The 16,545-nt window shown below is 36.4% G+C and overlaps 1 long non-coding RNA gene and 1 pseudogene across 1 annotated transcript; one reads left to right on the top strand and one right to left on the bottom strand.

The window, feature by feature from the left end:
• Nucleotides 1-268: 268 nt before the first annotated feature.
• Nucleotides 269-4,178, bottom strand: LOC138319653 (uncharacterized; annotated as a pseudogene).
• Nucleotides 4,179-4,275: 97 nt separating this feature from the next.
• LOC138320032 (uncharacterized) lies at nucleotides 4,276-8,561 on the top strand. Its single transcript, XR_011208071.1, has 3 exons — nucleotides 4,276-4,414; nucleotides 7,120-7,294; nucleotides 7,632-8,561. It is a non-coding gene; the product is annotated as an uncharacterized lncRNA (long non-coding RNA).
• The last annotated feature ends 7,984 nt before the right edge of the window (nucleotides 8,562-16,545 follow it).

Raw genomic sequence — 16,545 nt, 5'->3', positions numbered from 1 at the left:
AATGCAATGTTGTAGATACATCATCCCAAACCCAAATAAGGTTGTGTACCCGATAAGGTTGAAGTCATGTAAGGACGGCCTCCCATGCATTGGTCTGGATATACATAGTCTAATAGACTAGATGAAAGGTTTTGACAGAAAGCTGCAAGCGCAGCACGCTTATTATCATATGTGTTGTCAAAATAACGCTTAAAACAATCATTAGCCCAATAACCCTGTAATTGGATTTGCGAACTCCCAAACCCAGCGGAATGAGCCCAAGCAGCAGCTCCCCGGCGAAAAGAATGCCCTCCAAAATTGGACGGATCAAGGTCTATGTCTCTCAATAAAACACGCAAAGCTCTTAAAAAACAGTGTAGGTGAGTCAAGAGCATGAAGATAAAACAAAAAGTGAACCGGGGAGAGGGGGGGGGGGGGTTCCTGTCCTGGCACATGGGCACCTTGAATAGCCTGGCATGGACAGAGGAGGTGAGAATCAAGTTTTGGTAGAACAATATCAATAGGATGCTTCCTAAATTGGAGAGCTTTGATAAATTTAATCGCAAGACAAAAACTCGGGTGACATTGTAACAAATCCACATATTGAACATTAACAGCAAGATTTAAAAAAAAACCAACCTTAACCAGAATTTGTTTGTTTGTTTGATTTATTAACGTCCTATTAACAGCTATGGTCATGTAAGGACGGCCTCCCATGTATGCGTAGTGTTGCGTGTATGTTGTGCGAGGTGCGCGTTTTGGGAGACTGCGGTATATTCGTGTTGTGTCTTCTTGTATAGTGGAACTATTGCCCTTTTTATAGTGCTATATCACTGAAGCATGCCGCCGAAGACATTAACCAGAAAAATTATTTGGTCGTAAAAAAACTGAAAAAACTTGTTAGGCAGGCTGTCAAACAAACACGGCTGTTGTGGCAGGAATAATCCAAAGCATGGTCTATTTGTAAAAGTACATATGGCGACAAAGCAGTTTTACAAGATCACGCAATAGCAAGTTCACGCTGTACACATTTCAGCTGGTGTTGAATTATCGTAGATGAAACAATAGGGTCAGGCAACCCGGTAGACTTTGCAAAACCGATACAATGTTGAAGTAGCATTTTACACTGTTAAATTCAAACCTTGACATTTACTTTATAGGTTATGTATAGTTCAATAGTCTGAGCATAGTGTCAGCAGGTACACTAGCAACTTTATACACATCACAAAACTTTTTAAAGGTCTAATAATGTGAATTGTATGTTTCTGAGGTGGAATTAGCCCATCCCTGTTTTTGTAGGCGAACCACTGTCTCTGATAATCTCCCTTTGTCTGCCCTTAAGTCCGGGGTACCACCACCTGCATAATACAAAAAGTGGTGACATATGTTGCAATAGTTCCTGTATGTTAAATTCACAATATTCATTGCTAATCAACATATTAAAAGGTCTGGATAATTGGTCAAATCGACCTGAAAAGCGTGTAGCAACTAGCATGCATGGGAGGCCGTCCTTACATGACCATAGCTGTTAATGGGACGTTAATAAATCAAACAAACAAACAAATCGTGTAAACGAGAGGCACTATCTGCTCACATGTTAAATCGACCTGAAAAGTGTGTAGCAACTAGTTCAAAGTAAAAAAAGGCTGAAGCCAATATAAAATTCGTAATATGTCATTATTACACAATGTCTGGACGACCCCTTGTTAATAGCATACATGGTGGTAGCATTGTTTGTTGAAACAATCACGTACTCCCTGTCCAAAAACGACCCACCTGGCGGCTGCTAAAACCACCGAGGCCGTTTCTTTTACATTGATATGTTCACGAGCAATAAAGGGAAGGTCTAACAGCCAGTTCGTGTAGAAAAAGTCACCCTTGAAGCATCGAGCAATGCCGAAGTCGTACGCATCAGTTTGTAATTCAGTCACATGGCGTTTGTATAAAAATCACTTTACCGTTAAAGACGACATAAATTGTATCCACCATGAAAGATCCTTATAACAATTCTGAAGAAAGAATAACTGTCTAATAAATGATTTCCTATAGCATATTTCGGAATGACCGATAACATGCGTCGAAGGAAGATGCGTCCACCTCAGACAACCATACTATCTCACTTTAATTTTCCACACAAAGCTTGTATAACACTCGCTCTTCATTTGCATAAAAATGGACACAACACTTCGCAGAAATCTTTCATTTTGTTTTGAGGGAAACTGATCAATAGGTCACATGTATCAATTTAATCCCCAAAAATACGAAGTGTTTAGTGTGATCCTCTACCTTGGACCAGCTGATAGAAAAGCCCCAACGACGCAATACACGGAGAAGTAGACGGAGTGCTCTACTACATGAATTAAAGTCATCCTCAATTATCAGAAAATCATCCAAATAAGCTGACTGTGGCATTATATCTTTTACGCATGATAAAACATACTGAAGAACTAAACTTTTGAAATATGCTATGGCTGTGGGAATATTCAAACGGGGGTTTAGCATCATACATATACGTGGGGTTTTTATCCCCACTAGACGTCTATTTGTGTCAAGTGAGAGGTTATTCAGCACTTTTAATTTGTACCGACAGGTAGGCACTCTTTAAGTCAACTTTAGCAGGATATGAATAAGGTTTTATTAATTTTTATGGCCTGACGCAAGTCCATGTACAAGCATCTGTTGTCTGAAGTGTAGGTATTTAAACAACTAAACCTAGGCATGCTAGCATGACGGATAAATCTAATGGCCCCATTCGGTTTCTCTACCGCTCAAACGGCACTAGTGATTGTAGGTTTTTTGGTTGTAATATATAGTTTCCGAGACTAATCTCATTCTGTACCTGTTTTTCGACAAGTGTCTTAAATTTTGACGTAGAACTGTAATTTTCGCATTCAACTTGCTGATAGGGTCCATACATTGTAGTTAGTCGTAAACCATTACGTACACCCTCAGTTTCCACTCTCTGTCCAGGTGGTAGTTTGTCGGTAAAAGTTCCTACCTCGCATCAAGATGTAAACAGTTCACTGTGGCGGATGTGGCGTGGATTTAACCTCTACTCCCTCTCGGGTCCTCGTTTTTTTGGGACACCCTGCAGACTAATTCACGGATGGCCAGTAGACGACTGATCTGTTGCTATACACACAGCACAAACAACCATTTGCCTGCATTAAAATTACGACAGATTCCCTGTCCATTGTTGAGAAAAGGACCACGACGGCGATCTTTGGATTGTTGAACACCATTTAAGTTCCTGTTGTATCCCGGTCTATTACTTCGTACCTCAAGTATAGCTTTGCTAGAAGGGTCGTCTGTTTTGAAGAGGAGATTGAAATCCATCAAATCCTGACGATGAGTACCCCGTTTGAACCCCTCTGCGGTTTGAAACTCTCTTTACTCCCGGTCATGAGGTAAAACACTTAGCCAACCATACTTTGTTGCCAGACAAAATATCTTGACTGAGTAGTCCATATAAGGGGTAGGGTCGTCCAGCTTTTTCTGTGTTATAAGAGCATTCATAATTTTTATATCGGCGTATCCCCAGTGTTCAATAATCTTGTCTTACGATTTTTGTTTTCCGATTCTGAATTCCATACCACCAGCATTAGACACAGTTTCGTATGTCTGAACGGGAGGTCAGATAAATTCAATAATTTTCAATGCCTTAGTGGTTTTTGCTCACCTGCAGATCCTGAGACAAGATCAGTAGGCGATGACTGAGACAGTGGTACTGGAGGTACTCCTTCTTGGGAGGCTGAAGTCGATGGCATGGTATCACAAGTGCGGGGAGGTGTCATGACTGCTGGCTCCGTATCATTTTTACAAATAGGTAGTGTTCGTATCTTTCCCCGTTCATTTTCAATTTCAGCACGAATTTTAACCTTTTTGCTAGCCCGTTTGACCTGTTTTAACTGCAATTCCGAATCCTATTGTTCAGGATCCGGATCGTTCAACCTATCCACATTTTCGGTGTCCACCACATATATGCCGAAATCGTCTCCCGTCACACTATCCTCAGGTTCGGAATGACTATGAACCTTTACGGACTAATGGAATTCTTCTTCCATTTCCTCAGATTCAGTGAGATTTTATATATTATTATACCTAACCGATGAGTCACAGTCGTTGATTGGTCGAGATACGTCACGTGTGAGGGCGACAAAACATTGTGTATCCCGCTGAACGTCATGTTCAAAAATCATGTTTCCCCCATGCGGAGCCCCTCGTAAGCAAGAGTTGTCGTTCGTGTAACGGAACTCTCCGAGGTATTCCGGTAACAAACAAAATGGATGGCAGACAACGCTTTCATCCGAGGAAATTCATTAATATTCTTATGATAAAGGATACAGATAACACAATTACACTCACTCCATGTAATGTTTATATGATGTACCATGCTAAGGGGGAGGGGAGGGCGTTATTTGGGCTGAAAGATACGGTAAGTTACTTCTGATTTAACAATAACTGTAACGTTAGCCTAAACGGCAACAGTGTTTTGTGCAAACAACTTAAAGTCTAGCCATTACTTTAGACTTGTATTCTAGCACAAGAAAAAAAAATAATTTGTTCGGTATAATAAACAATTTATTGCCCTGACGGTAGGGAGACATGACGCTTAGTTTACCCGCTGCAAGTCATATTTACCTTGGGTAAACAAAGCGTCGTGTCTCCCTACCGTCAGGGCAATAAATGTATAATATCCGTCATCCTTTTACCGTCGTTAGTCCATTTTGGCTCGATTAAATTTGTATGGTTTTGATTGAAAACCATTTAAATTAGCAGCGGTCAGCAACCGCTTCGGCACAGCATGGCGAGAACACATAATCAAAAACGAAGCCGCGTGGCAAGTAGATGCAAAGCTACAATTATTTAAAAACATTTGGGAATCTACCTACAATTCAATTTACAACTGAATATCATAAAAGGGCAAGCAATCCGCTATACAAGAAGACACAGCACGAATATACCGCAGTCTCCTAAAATCCACACCTCGCAAGTCCACGGGCAACACACCACATACACGGTAGGCCAACCTTAAATGACCCTGGCTGTTAATGGGACGTAACTATAATAAATCAAGTGTAACCACACCACCATGGTGTTATATCTATGTACCTCGTTTATCTTAAAATTAAAACACCGAGTCGATATGTAAAATATTGCTTACACGTGATCGTGATCATGTATTACTGAACGAGATTTGAAAAATCAGAACATAATAATATGCATCATGTTGTGATAAGCAATTACGCTTTTTTTCCCTGTGACGTTATTCACACAAACGTAGACTTACAACAATCAATACCTACCAGCAAGGACAGGTAACTATTTGATATACAAATGCAGAACACGTGAACATGTAAACAATAAAAAAATCTTTAATGAATAAGTGCTTCCTGATGAAACCCTGGTAGTGTAAGATCGGCTTGATTTCCCAGTTGACTACGTAACCCAACTACAAATGAACATGCATGCGTAATGATAACAATGACCCCATCTGGGGAATAATTAACACTACTAACCAACAATATCGCATTGTTTAAGAGGATTAGTGTGCTTATAATGCATTAGACTGTTTTCGTTTATATTATCTGTAGCATGTATCCTAATATGGACAAAATACATTTTCTAATAGTATAAAGTATAAAGTACACCCACTACTTTCACTCATACCTATACATATATATGGATGTGTTTTCACCACCATCGCAACTATCATCATTATGATCATCATCAGCAGCATCATCATCATCCCACCACCACCGCTACAATGATCATCATCATTATCATCATCATCATCATCATCATCATCATCATCATTTACAAAACATGATTTTTATACTAGTATCTCTAAACACCACACCTATAATATTACGAAGATGATGTAAATGTTAATAATATCATATTAACATATAAAATGTCAAAACTTTCTTTATAGCTTTTGCCTTTGAATTTCAACGCTATTAAACTATTTACACAAGTAGCTATACATTGGATATCCTCGATTAATCCTAAACTTAGTGTAACAATCATGTAGAACTTTATAGACTTCCTCTTCGCGATATACCAAATATCTTTTATTGACGATGAATGATACATATCAAAGCAAGCGTAAGCAAAACACTTATATATTCCGACATTACTGTTCATCAAGATTTTAGTATTGTTTGATATTTATTTATCTTTGTTGTTCATTTAGATTTTAGGAACTTATTATCAACATATTTTTCTCGAATATCAATAACAAATCATTGACTGACGAAATTCTGTTTTGTGCTGTTTATTTTAATGTTTTCATGATAGGGCGAGTTCGATCATCAACTTTTGTCGGGTCGACTTTAAAACAGGAAAGTCGTATGCGCATGTCATTGATCGAACTCACTCTAGTTTCAGTTTGATCTAGTCAACATAGCGTTGAGTACCTTCCATCACCTGTATATTGTATTCTCCGAAATTGACGACGATGAGTCCATTTTTGGTTTAGTGAAACAACAGTGTTTGGCAGCCGTAGCCGCCGCATCAATGCCAAGAGACTATTTGCCAAATTTACCAATTATATGAGCGCAGTGTTTGAAGATTTCAGAATCCCAGAACATATAGACGACTTCCGATTACATTTTAGGATTAGTATCAGCTTGTTTGGAGTCATGCTACAAGAGGTATACATCTCTTTAGTTTTAAAGGATTCTGGATCATACGCACCCATATTTTCCGAAAAACAATTTCTCGTTTTTTTGTGGTATGTGGCAAACAAGCCTTCTATGAGAGAGGTTGCCCATTTATTTGGATTATCAAAATCTACGGTGCATACTGCAATATTCAGAGTGATGGATAGTATGCAAGAACTTAAACCAAGGGTAGGTAAATCTACGGTGTATACTGCAATATTCAGAGTGATGGATAGTATACAAGAACTTGGACCAAGGGTAGGTAGATTCTTCGCTTGATCAATGTCCACGATTTCTTGCGAGTCATGGAGATGGCTCCTCAATGTAATGTTATATATACATACATGTACGTATATGTTAGGAAAACCGATATGAAAAATGAGATTGTATAATATAATGTCACTGAAATACACCAAAGTAAATCAGTAGTCTTGATAAAGCTTTTCATTGTATTCTGAACTTTCATTCATTCCAGGTGATAAAATGGCCCTCTGCAGAGAGACAGAGAGATATACCATGAACTTGAGCAGATCTGCAGACTACTAGGGGTTATAGGGTTTTTGGATGGGTCCCATATTAGGCTGTCATCTGCAATAAATGGAGACTGAGACTTTTTCAACAGAAAGGTATTTCCATCAATGCAGCTGCAGGTATGTAAATTATTGAATATTTAGCTTATATATAGTGTTATATTATCTCTTTGCCTTGACTGACAAAGACAGTTTAATGGGTGCAAGTGAAATTAATCAATTTAACCTAATTTTTTTGTCATTAGCTAGAGTCTATTTTATTTCAAAGCAGCAATAAGTTGGAGTGTAAATTTATGAAGATAATAAAAATAGTATAAAAGTAATAATAATAATAACACTTGCAAACCAAAAACCCATTTTTTTCTTGTTTTCTTGTTTATATACAAGCCGAAAAATTGTATGTTTCAATACACTGTAAAATTGATTTCTTTTTTTTTGGTTGTGTCCATGATGCAAGAGTATTGCGCAATTCTGGTCTTTACACTGGTGCTGAAGCAAGAGACTTTGTGCTACAAGATCACCACATCTTAGCAGACAATGCCTACCCACTTCGTAAATGGCTGATTGTACACTTCGTAACTGGCTAATTGTACCATTCAAGAACTTTGACAATTTAACTTCTCAGCAGGTTCGGGTCAATAAGCGCCTTTCCTCGGTGAGACAGAAAGTGGAAGGTTTAGGAAAATCCAGGAGGTACCTTTCCACATACCTGAAAAAGTGTGTAATCTTATATATACAGTGTACATTCTGCATAACTTTTACATTGACAATGCTTATCATTATTTTCAGGAACAGGAGGATGACCCAAATCAGAACATTTATGAAAATGGACATAACGGCATTATAAGGAGGTTAAGATTGGTTAACTTTAATTGAATGTTCAGAACATTTCCATTGCATTTAATGCACGATACCAGCTGTACTAAGTTTAAATTTAGATTAAATGTTTTTCATGGCTGTATTGTTAATAAATAAATATAAATGCTGTGTTAAGAAAACTAAAGACAAAATGAAACTTAAAATAATAAAACTAGGTTTTAATGCTGAAATATGAGACATTGTTAAGGTCAATCCGGCATATGTTTTTCTGTAGTCTTTGGCCATGATAAGATCAATGTTTTACAACAATGTAAAAACTAAACAGAATTATATTTGGCAGAGAAAAATGTATACACGTATATGTGTTTGCATTTAAAAATTAAAAAGTAAAATTATAATTACATTTCATGTGCTAACAAAACTTTAGCCACATGTGGAATGATCAAGACTTTTACCTGATCAGGCTTTACAAAACGTTTATAAAACAGTTCGTATGAACAAACAAACATGTAGATGTGTTTGCATACTGTAAAAAATAAAAGGTAAAAACACAATTACATTGAATTCGCTAATAAATCATTAGCCACCTGTGCAATGTTCCGTTTTGAGAGTGGGCAAAAAAAGCGTCCCTCCATGTGGTTATATTCCACCATAATCATATATTTTCCCATTATTAAATCAGTAGTGTTATTTGAAGATATAAGATATATCATCTTCGTAAAGATCTAAAAGTCTATCAAGACGTTTAATTTTGCCCCCATTAATTTTGCCCCCTATGAATTTCTGTAACCTTTTCATGAAATTCTGTGTTTTGCTTTTCCAGGATTTCTAACAAGTGCCGCTGTGTACTTTTCTTTTGTGAGCTTTTACCTTTGCCTTTCCCTTCACATGTTTAGTTTCTTCCTCTTCTGCACAATTTCTTGGTAATGTGTCGATTTCATGTAAAGGCTTTGTACTGGCACGAGTACCATACAATTGGTCAAAGGCTTCTCTCTGTTTAAAAAAAACTTTGTCTTTGTGCCCGTACCAGCACCCACAATTTCTTTTCATCTTGTTGAGTGACTGTGTGGGCGTTATAATGCATTTTAGAGCTGCATTTAATTCTTTACAAATCTCCTGCCACAGATTGGTATGATTCTAACCTTCATTAAGGAATCTTGTTTCTCATGCCCCAAGCTTACAAGCATGTCCTCTTCATTACTTTGCCAATTATGAATCGCACTACTCCCACTAGGACCGGGTTCCTCAGGGAGCGACGCTGAAGAAAACACTGAACTAGAGTTTGAAGAAGATTCTTTTGATTACCATGCTTTTCACAGCATGATCTGAAAATAATATAAAGTCATGCTTACAGGTTAAGAACACATACTGGCAAATCAAGAGCAAATTACAGATTTTTTTCCTCACATTTGACAAAGACAAATCCTATAAGGTGATAAATACTGCTCATCTGGTAATATCCATATGCTTTATCTTTCAGTAAAGAATACTTTAAACGTAAACTATAAACAATTACAAATTTTCCTATGACAAAGTAATTGTGAAAAAATCTCTGTTCCTAGAAGTGGTGCTATATGCAGCCTATTCAATATTATATATATAATTAGTCAAAACTTGCTTACCTATTGATTTTGCCGTAACCAAATAAGCCACATCATCCGAGACTTCTAGTGCAACGTATGTGCCATCTTTTGTTTTGACGTTCAGAACCTTCCAAAACAAATTAAAAATTGTGCGAGAGAAAACAACACTGTCCCAACAGCTTGTAAATAGAGGGAGGGGATAGAACAACTAAATTTTCCATAAAATTAAGAACTAAAAAGAAATATTTTAATATCTGAAAAAAATTTGCATCACATGTTTTTTGTTTTCATAGGCTGAAAATATTTCTTTGATATCTGATCTATGCTTATTCACAAAGATGGCAATAAACCAGATATATATCTCTTGTTGCACACGGTTCACAGTATGTTCCCTTTAATTCTCCAGTGATATGAAGTTCCAGTTCGTATTCATAGCAGCTGGGGTGAAAACAAAGTTTGCAGGTAGGACAACGAAGATACAACCTGAAAATAATTATAAACTCAACTTTAATTTCTAATGCTTCATTTTATGTCATATTTTCCTTGCTCACTATTTGTTTTTCTTCTTCATTACAATAATCATGTTCAGGAATATTTTTTTCATACATCAACAAAAGACACTTCCAGAATAAATTTAAGTTTTAACAAAGTGATAAATAGTTAAAATCTATGTATAACTCTCAAACTTTGCCACATAGTAACGACATGTAATGTTTCCTGGTGCTAAGCTTTGACCTCAAGGCCATGGCCATATTTTTTCTCATGGATTTTTTTATTAGTTTTCAGCATAATAATACAATTAACAGTACAATAACAATGATAATACAATTCACAGCACAATAACAATGAGATCAGCGCAATGGACAATTCTTATTTGTACATTGGAATTTTCATACTTGTAGCAATGACAGGAAAAAGTAAAGATTAAATTTGGTCTAAGTTCAACTATTTATGTCAATGTATCGGGAAAATACAAGATAATTAATTACCATAACATTGCTTACATCTTGGGCTACTGATGTTTTAAAATCGTGTTTTCAATTTAAACCTGGTCAAAATCATATTTAACACATACATTATTTTTTATTATCTTCACTTAAAGAAGATTTTTAAGTGTAATATGACTCAAACATATCAATTGAAAGGTATTTCACATTTTCTTCTGCCTCAAGATCACTAAGTAAAAGTCATTTGAAACATGTACAATTCATATCATTATTGCAGCGTCTTTAGCTTTTTAAAGTTACATTCACATTTTCACTCGCAAATTCTACCTCAATGTCACAAAGTCAGAGGTCAAGGTCAAATATAACAGATAACCCATGTAATGGTAATAAAATCACTTGAATTGCAAGCCTCAGCTACAAAAACAATGTGTATCATTTTGATAAACTTTTATTTTAGATAGCTATGCTTATTACGTACGTTTACTTTAAAGATGCTCCATCGTTGACAAATGGTATTTTTTCCACTATCAAAAACAGGAGCATACAATTTAGTATTTTCTTCAGTTACAAAAGTTACTTACTTTACACCATTACTACCATTGAAAAGTTTGAGCTTTTAATTTTACTTCAAGTTTAAAATTTGAAAAATAATTGATTAATTGCATCCCGAAAAAAAATCTGTGGCACTATCTAATATATGGAATGAAATACTGATTTCGCATGCACCAAAGGCGAATTAAATTATCTTATATTATTTTTTGTGTTTATTAGGCATATATATACACGACTAAACACCAATTACTGTTCAAATAATGAATTTCATTTAGGCTCTGTCGGCGATGGAGCATCTTTAACAGTCTTGGAATGCTCGTTGATTTATTCATACCTTTAGTTCCATTTTCCCTGAAGAAAATACATAGGACATTTATTAAATGACAAAGGAAAAAATACTTGAACTCAATCAAAGTTTACCTGTAGTCGCCGTCAATAAACACCTCAGACTTTCCAGCAGTTTCCTGAGCATCAAGAGAATGGATAGAATGGTTGAGGGCAGGCGTGTTACATCTGAAACACTTCCACTTAAATTTTAAATGGTTTTCACAATTTGACATCTGAAATGTGAAAAGTAAACCCGTAAAAAGTGAAGACTATATGACTCTTTCATATGTACATATGTAGGATAGAACTATTCCACCCGAGGGTACAGAATTTTGGGTCAGAACCGAGGCTTGCCGAGGTTTCTGACCCAAAATTCTGTACCCTCGGGTGGAATAGTTCTATCCTACATAATTTACATATGAAAGAGTTATTTTCTCACATTGCTTGTCGAATTACTTGCACGAAAGGTGAGGCAGCCATTTTGTGACAAAATCTTAACTTCTTAAATAATCGATCGATTTTAAAAATAGATAGATTTTTCTCACATAGCTAGCCATGTAAGTATAGAGTTGTCCCATGAAAGACAGCTATGTAAGATAAATCTATCTTACATAGCTGTCTTTCATGGGACAACTCTATCTTACATGGCTAGCTATGTGAGAAAATAAGATCAGTAACATTACTACAGTCTAGGTCACTAAGCCGTTATACGTATGTGCGCTCTTTCCACGTTTTGGGAGGCTGAGCCACACATAATTAAATATATGTATTTACGCGATATAACTGTAGCGTGATGATGATTCAATTACTATTCTAACTAATCTTGACATTAAATGCTGTCAGAACACCAAAATTCTCATTTAACAAAAGACATTTAGTATACACCGATAGCACATACTGCGCAAATCCATTTCTTACCGTTGTCTGCCATATTTGTTCCGTAGGAACTAGCGCCAAGACGTGGGTTGAACTATAGTGAAAAAAGTGATGTCACTTCCGCCGACCAGAGTGAGTTCGATCGCAGTTTTGTCCAACAATAGTCACTGGCGTCGATGATAGAACTCGCCCATTATAACGTTGCGTGGTATTACACAGACTACTGGCGTTATAAATAGAGAATATTTTATGGGAATATTATACTATCCATCCATTAGCAATGCATATAGCTAATGGAACTTTGTAAGAAGATTATTATCTCATCAAAGATCTTCTACATCGTCTAGACAGATAAAGGACACCATTTTCACTAGGTTGTTTACATCAAAATGATCGTGCACTACGTTTTTTTTCCTTTGTGGCGTTAGAGATCTTGTGGCATGTTACGGGTGGGCGATATTACTTAAATACGGTGGCCTAAGGGGCATGTGGCACGGACTACGTCAAAGGATTTTGCTTTGTAGAGTGACAATTATAAGTTATCCCAAGCCTTTGAATTTTTTATTATTTTTTTTTTGGATGATTGTTGAAAGTCGGAGTATGAGGGGAAAAAACACACAATCAACTTGCTTGTAGTTGACAATAGGTTTTGCGATCCTTATCTGAATTATTGCCTTCAAAATTGTGAGATTGCAGGCTTGTAGTGATGACCCCGTTCACAAGACGTCACTCATTAAATCCCTGTCATAAATAGTAATTGTTCTTGGAATAAAATGAATACAAATGATAATAATTTGTAAATATGTATTAGAGTATATATCTACATAAAGATGTGTGTACATTAGATATGGTTTACGGGCACTTTTGACAAATAATAATCTAGATGTTGTTGTCTCGGGTTTAGGGGTCCGTTTGTTCAGTAAAGGTTTTTTTAAATGCAGTCATCAGAGGCTCCTCCTCTGCTGTGGAAACACATACAGACATGTGTTGGGGATAAATGTAATTAAAAAGCAATGCTTACTTCTTTGTAAGGGTTTTTCATTCATATTCTTACCAAATTTGATTCCATCCATCTGCTAAATATTCTTAGCCAACATTTCGCAAAAATTAACACATCGCTGATAGATTAAAGCGTAAATATTTGTATTCAAAGCCTAATTGAAATGGGGACAACAGGTTCTGGAATATATATGCCGTTTGGATATATCACGTTCAAGCAGAAAAGCAACTCTCCAAAATGAGAAATAATTAGTCGGGAACTTTGAAATCGTCCCTTTGTATAGAGCACAGTTGTGAGCTGTCTCTAGACTTCATATCATATCTTCAACTAAGATACTCTTCAATTCGAATAATTATTTTTATAACTTACACTTTTGACAGAGTTTGACCTTCCATTACTATTCTATTTTCATACCAGTACTGGACAATGTTAATTATGAGCACACTTACGGCATAAAAATATGTCTGCTGTTACAGACCGAAAGACACCAAAATAAACACCCAAACAAATCTATTGTCTAGACAGGTATATCAAATATCAATAAATAGCATATCAAAAAACAATGAAAAGGATATATTTTTGTCATAAACTCGTCAACTCTATTACAAGGCAATTGGTATAGTTCACAAAATCTATAGGCAATTATGTATACATGCATTCATTTGTTTATCGTTATAAATTATAACGAGGAAGCTTGTATAATTATCTTCAAACAACAAAAAGGGTTAAGGAAATATTCATTAGCAAGTTTTTGTCGCACTTTCCTGGCATCGCAAACTTGTGAAAACAGTATATATCGTAAACCTTCATCTGTCACTGAATAAACCGGGAAAATAATTATATCAACTGAATTTAAAACCCAAAACTGGGTGATGTTTCGTATGAATAAAATTTCTTATCTTCAAAACGACTTTAAACGATATTAACCCTCTGAAAAATAAGATGTTTAAATTTGTTGACCTAGCTTGAACAGCACAAACGAAATGCAAAATGCATTGTACTACATGATTAAATAATGTGAGGATATCTGTTGCAACTATTCTTTCCCTTGTTATGTATATGGGGCGGTACATTCTGCTTTCAATCAAAAACCCAACAAGTCACATTAAAATTCACAATAGAAGACAAAGACAACTTCTTGTAAAATATAGTCATGAAAATCACCTGTGCAAGTCAGAAAAGACGTTAAGTTGATAGATTCTAATGACGCTGGTGGATTCCAACACAGTGATAGATACAGTGTCATCAGGAGTCTTTAAGTCATGTTGTAGAGGCGACAGGGAGCTAATCACTTCTTAACTGATTTAGTGAAAATGACAAAGGTCAAAGTTCAGGTTCTCAACTAATAAAAAAAATCAAGGTTTGCCAATGTGCCATTAGTGATAGAAAGCACATTGTTGTATTTCTCACATGCCGTCGTAATATGAAGTGCTCGGGTCTATCCAGGAAAACAGTTGAGTGTATTCAGTGGCACCGATATTGCTACCCATGCAATTCTACCATGGTTCGGTTATTTCTTTTTACGAAAAATGCAACAAGAACAAAACAATTACACAAATCGAACAGAAAAAATTCCATTATTGTATTTTGCAACAGCATACCGAATTACTCCAACACTGAGGCTAAGACTGCTCGGAAAGTTTTCAAATATTTCTGTTCTTTACCGGACCTACATAATATTTTGTTTATTGGTGTAGACTAGGCTTTGTTATCAACAACGTTTCTCACAAATGGAAAAGCTTGATTGTACGTTTCTCAGAATGACAGATGTAATAGATCAATAGCTTATGCAAGCAGGCGGGGAAGAAAGGATTATGGGAGACATATATACTTCCGGTAACATTCATTAGACTTGTATGCCACACTGAGGAGATTTGTAAGCGTGGGATTAGTCCAACGAGAGCAGATCAACGTCTAAAGTAAACCTGATCCAAAGCGTAATTTGCCTACAGAGATATGAATTCATTCCACGAGTCCGTCTAGACTGTGTTATGGAAACAAGGCTGTGTCAGTTTCAATTGAGACAAATGACCGCTCCCTTGGGACCTAGATTGTCCCCTAAAGAACAAACCTGTTGTACATAAACCGCACTATAAATTGGCATAAACCAACTCCTGTCTGATGTAAAGTACGGACAAATATAAGAGGATAAGGAACAGCAATTGGGTCAGGTCTAAGCTAAAGTCTCCGAATCTCCCAAGACGCATTAGGCCCATAACGAAGCAAACAAATAGATAACGAAGCGCAGTTAGCAGATATATTTGACATAATGTCAGACTATTCTTACAAACGCTATTAGAATACTTCTCACCTTGCTTTGGCCAACATGGCCTGTCAGAACGTCAATCATTGACAGACACTAACAATATAGCCTAATATTACTGTTGGTGCAGTCGCTGAATCTTCTTATCCAATAAGAAAACAAATTAATACAACCAAATCAGCACGTCCTCGATAACCCCGAGTCACGAGTTACACCTATAAAGATTTCGATATAATCAGTACTTCCCGAAAACACACAATCATGAAATCCGAAATTATGGCTTTACATACATATTTTTGTAATTGACATTATATTACGTTAACCCTGAAGGTAGGGCGTTAGAATTGTACCTGCTGCCCCTATTGCATGATAGTAAAATTCGACTAAATTTAGGATTTTATCTTTTCTATTCTTCCTAACTGACTTTATCTTTCCTAATGCCTCCCTTGGTACTTTGCCTCACTTTTGGCCTTGAGATGAGCGTTCGCCCCTGTGAGGAAGGCTCTGGGTTCTGTCCCCTGGCCGAGACAGACCAAAGTCTATAAAAGTGGTAGTTTTTGCTCCTGCTTAGCGCTCAGCATACAGGGAGTGGGACAACTGGTTCGCCCGTTGTCAGTATAATGTGACCGGGTAAGGTGTGTTGCTTGGTGTCTTCGGCGGCATGCTTCAGTGATATAGCACTATAAAAAGGGCAACAGTACCCACTATACAAGAAGACACAACATGAATATACCAAAATATAGCAAATATAATATCTCCCAAAACACGCACCTCGCACAACATACACGCAATACACTGCATACATGGGAGGCCATCCTTACATGACCATAGATGTTAATAGAACGTTAATTAATCAAACAAACAAACAAAATTATACGTGTTAAACTATTATTGATTTGGAAAAATAAGTTCAACAAGGAAAATGTCGTGACCATGATTTAGCATTTGTGAAGAAATTATATAAATTTATTTTTTTCGACGTTTCATAACAGTCTTTGTTAAAA

This window comes from Argopecten irradians, chromosome 3 (assembly GCF_041381155.1).
Source record: "Argopecten irradians isolate NY chromosome 3, Ai_NY, whole genome shotgun sequence".
Classification (NCBI taxonomy): Eukaryota; Metazoa; Mollusca; class Bivalvia; order Pectinida; family Pectinidae; genus Argopecten; species Argopecten irradians.
The sequence above is the reverse complement of the archived record's forward strand: the minus strand, read 5'-3'. Positions and strand labels throughout refer to the sequence as shown.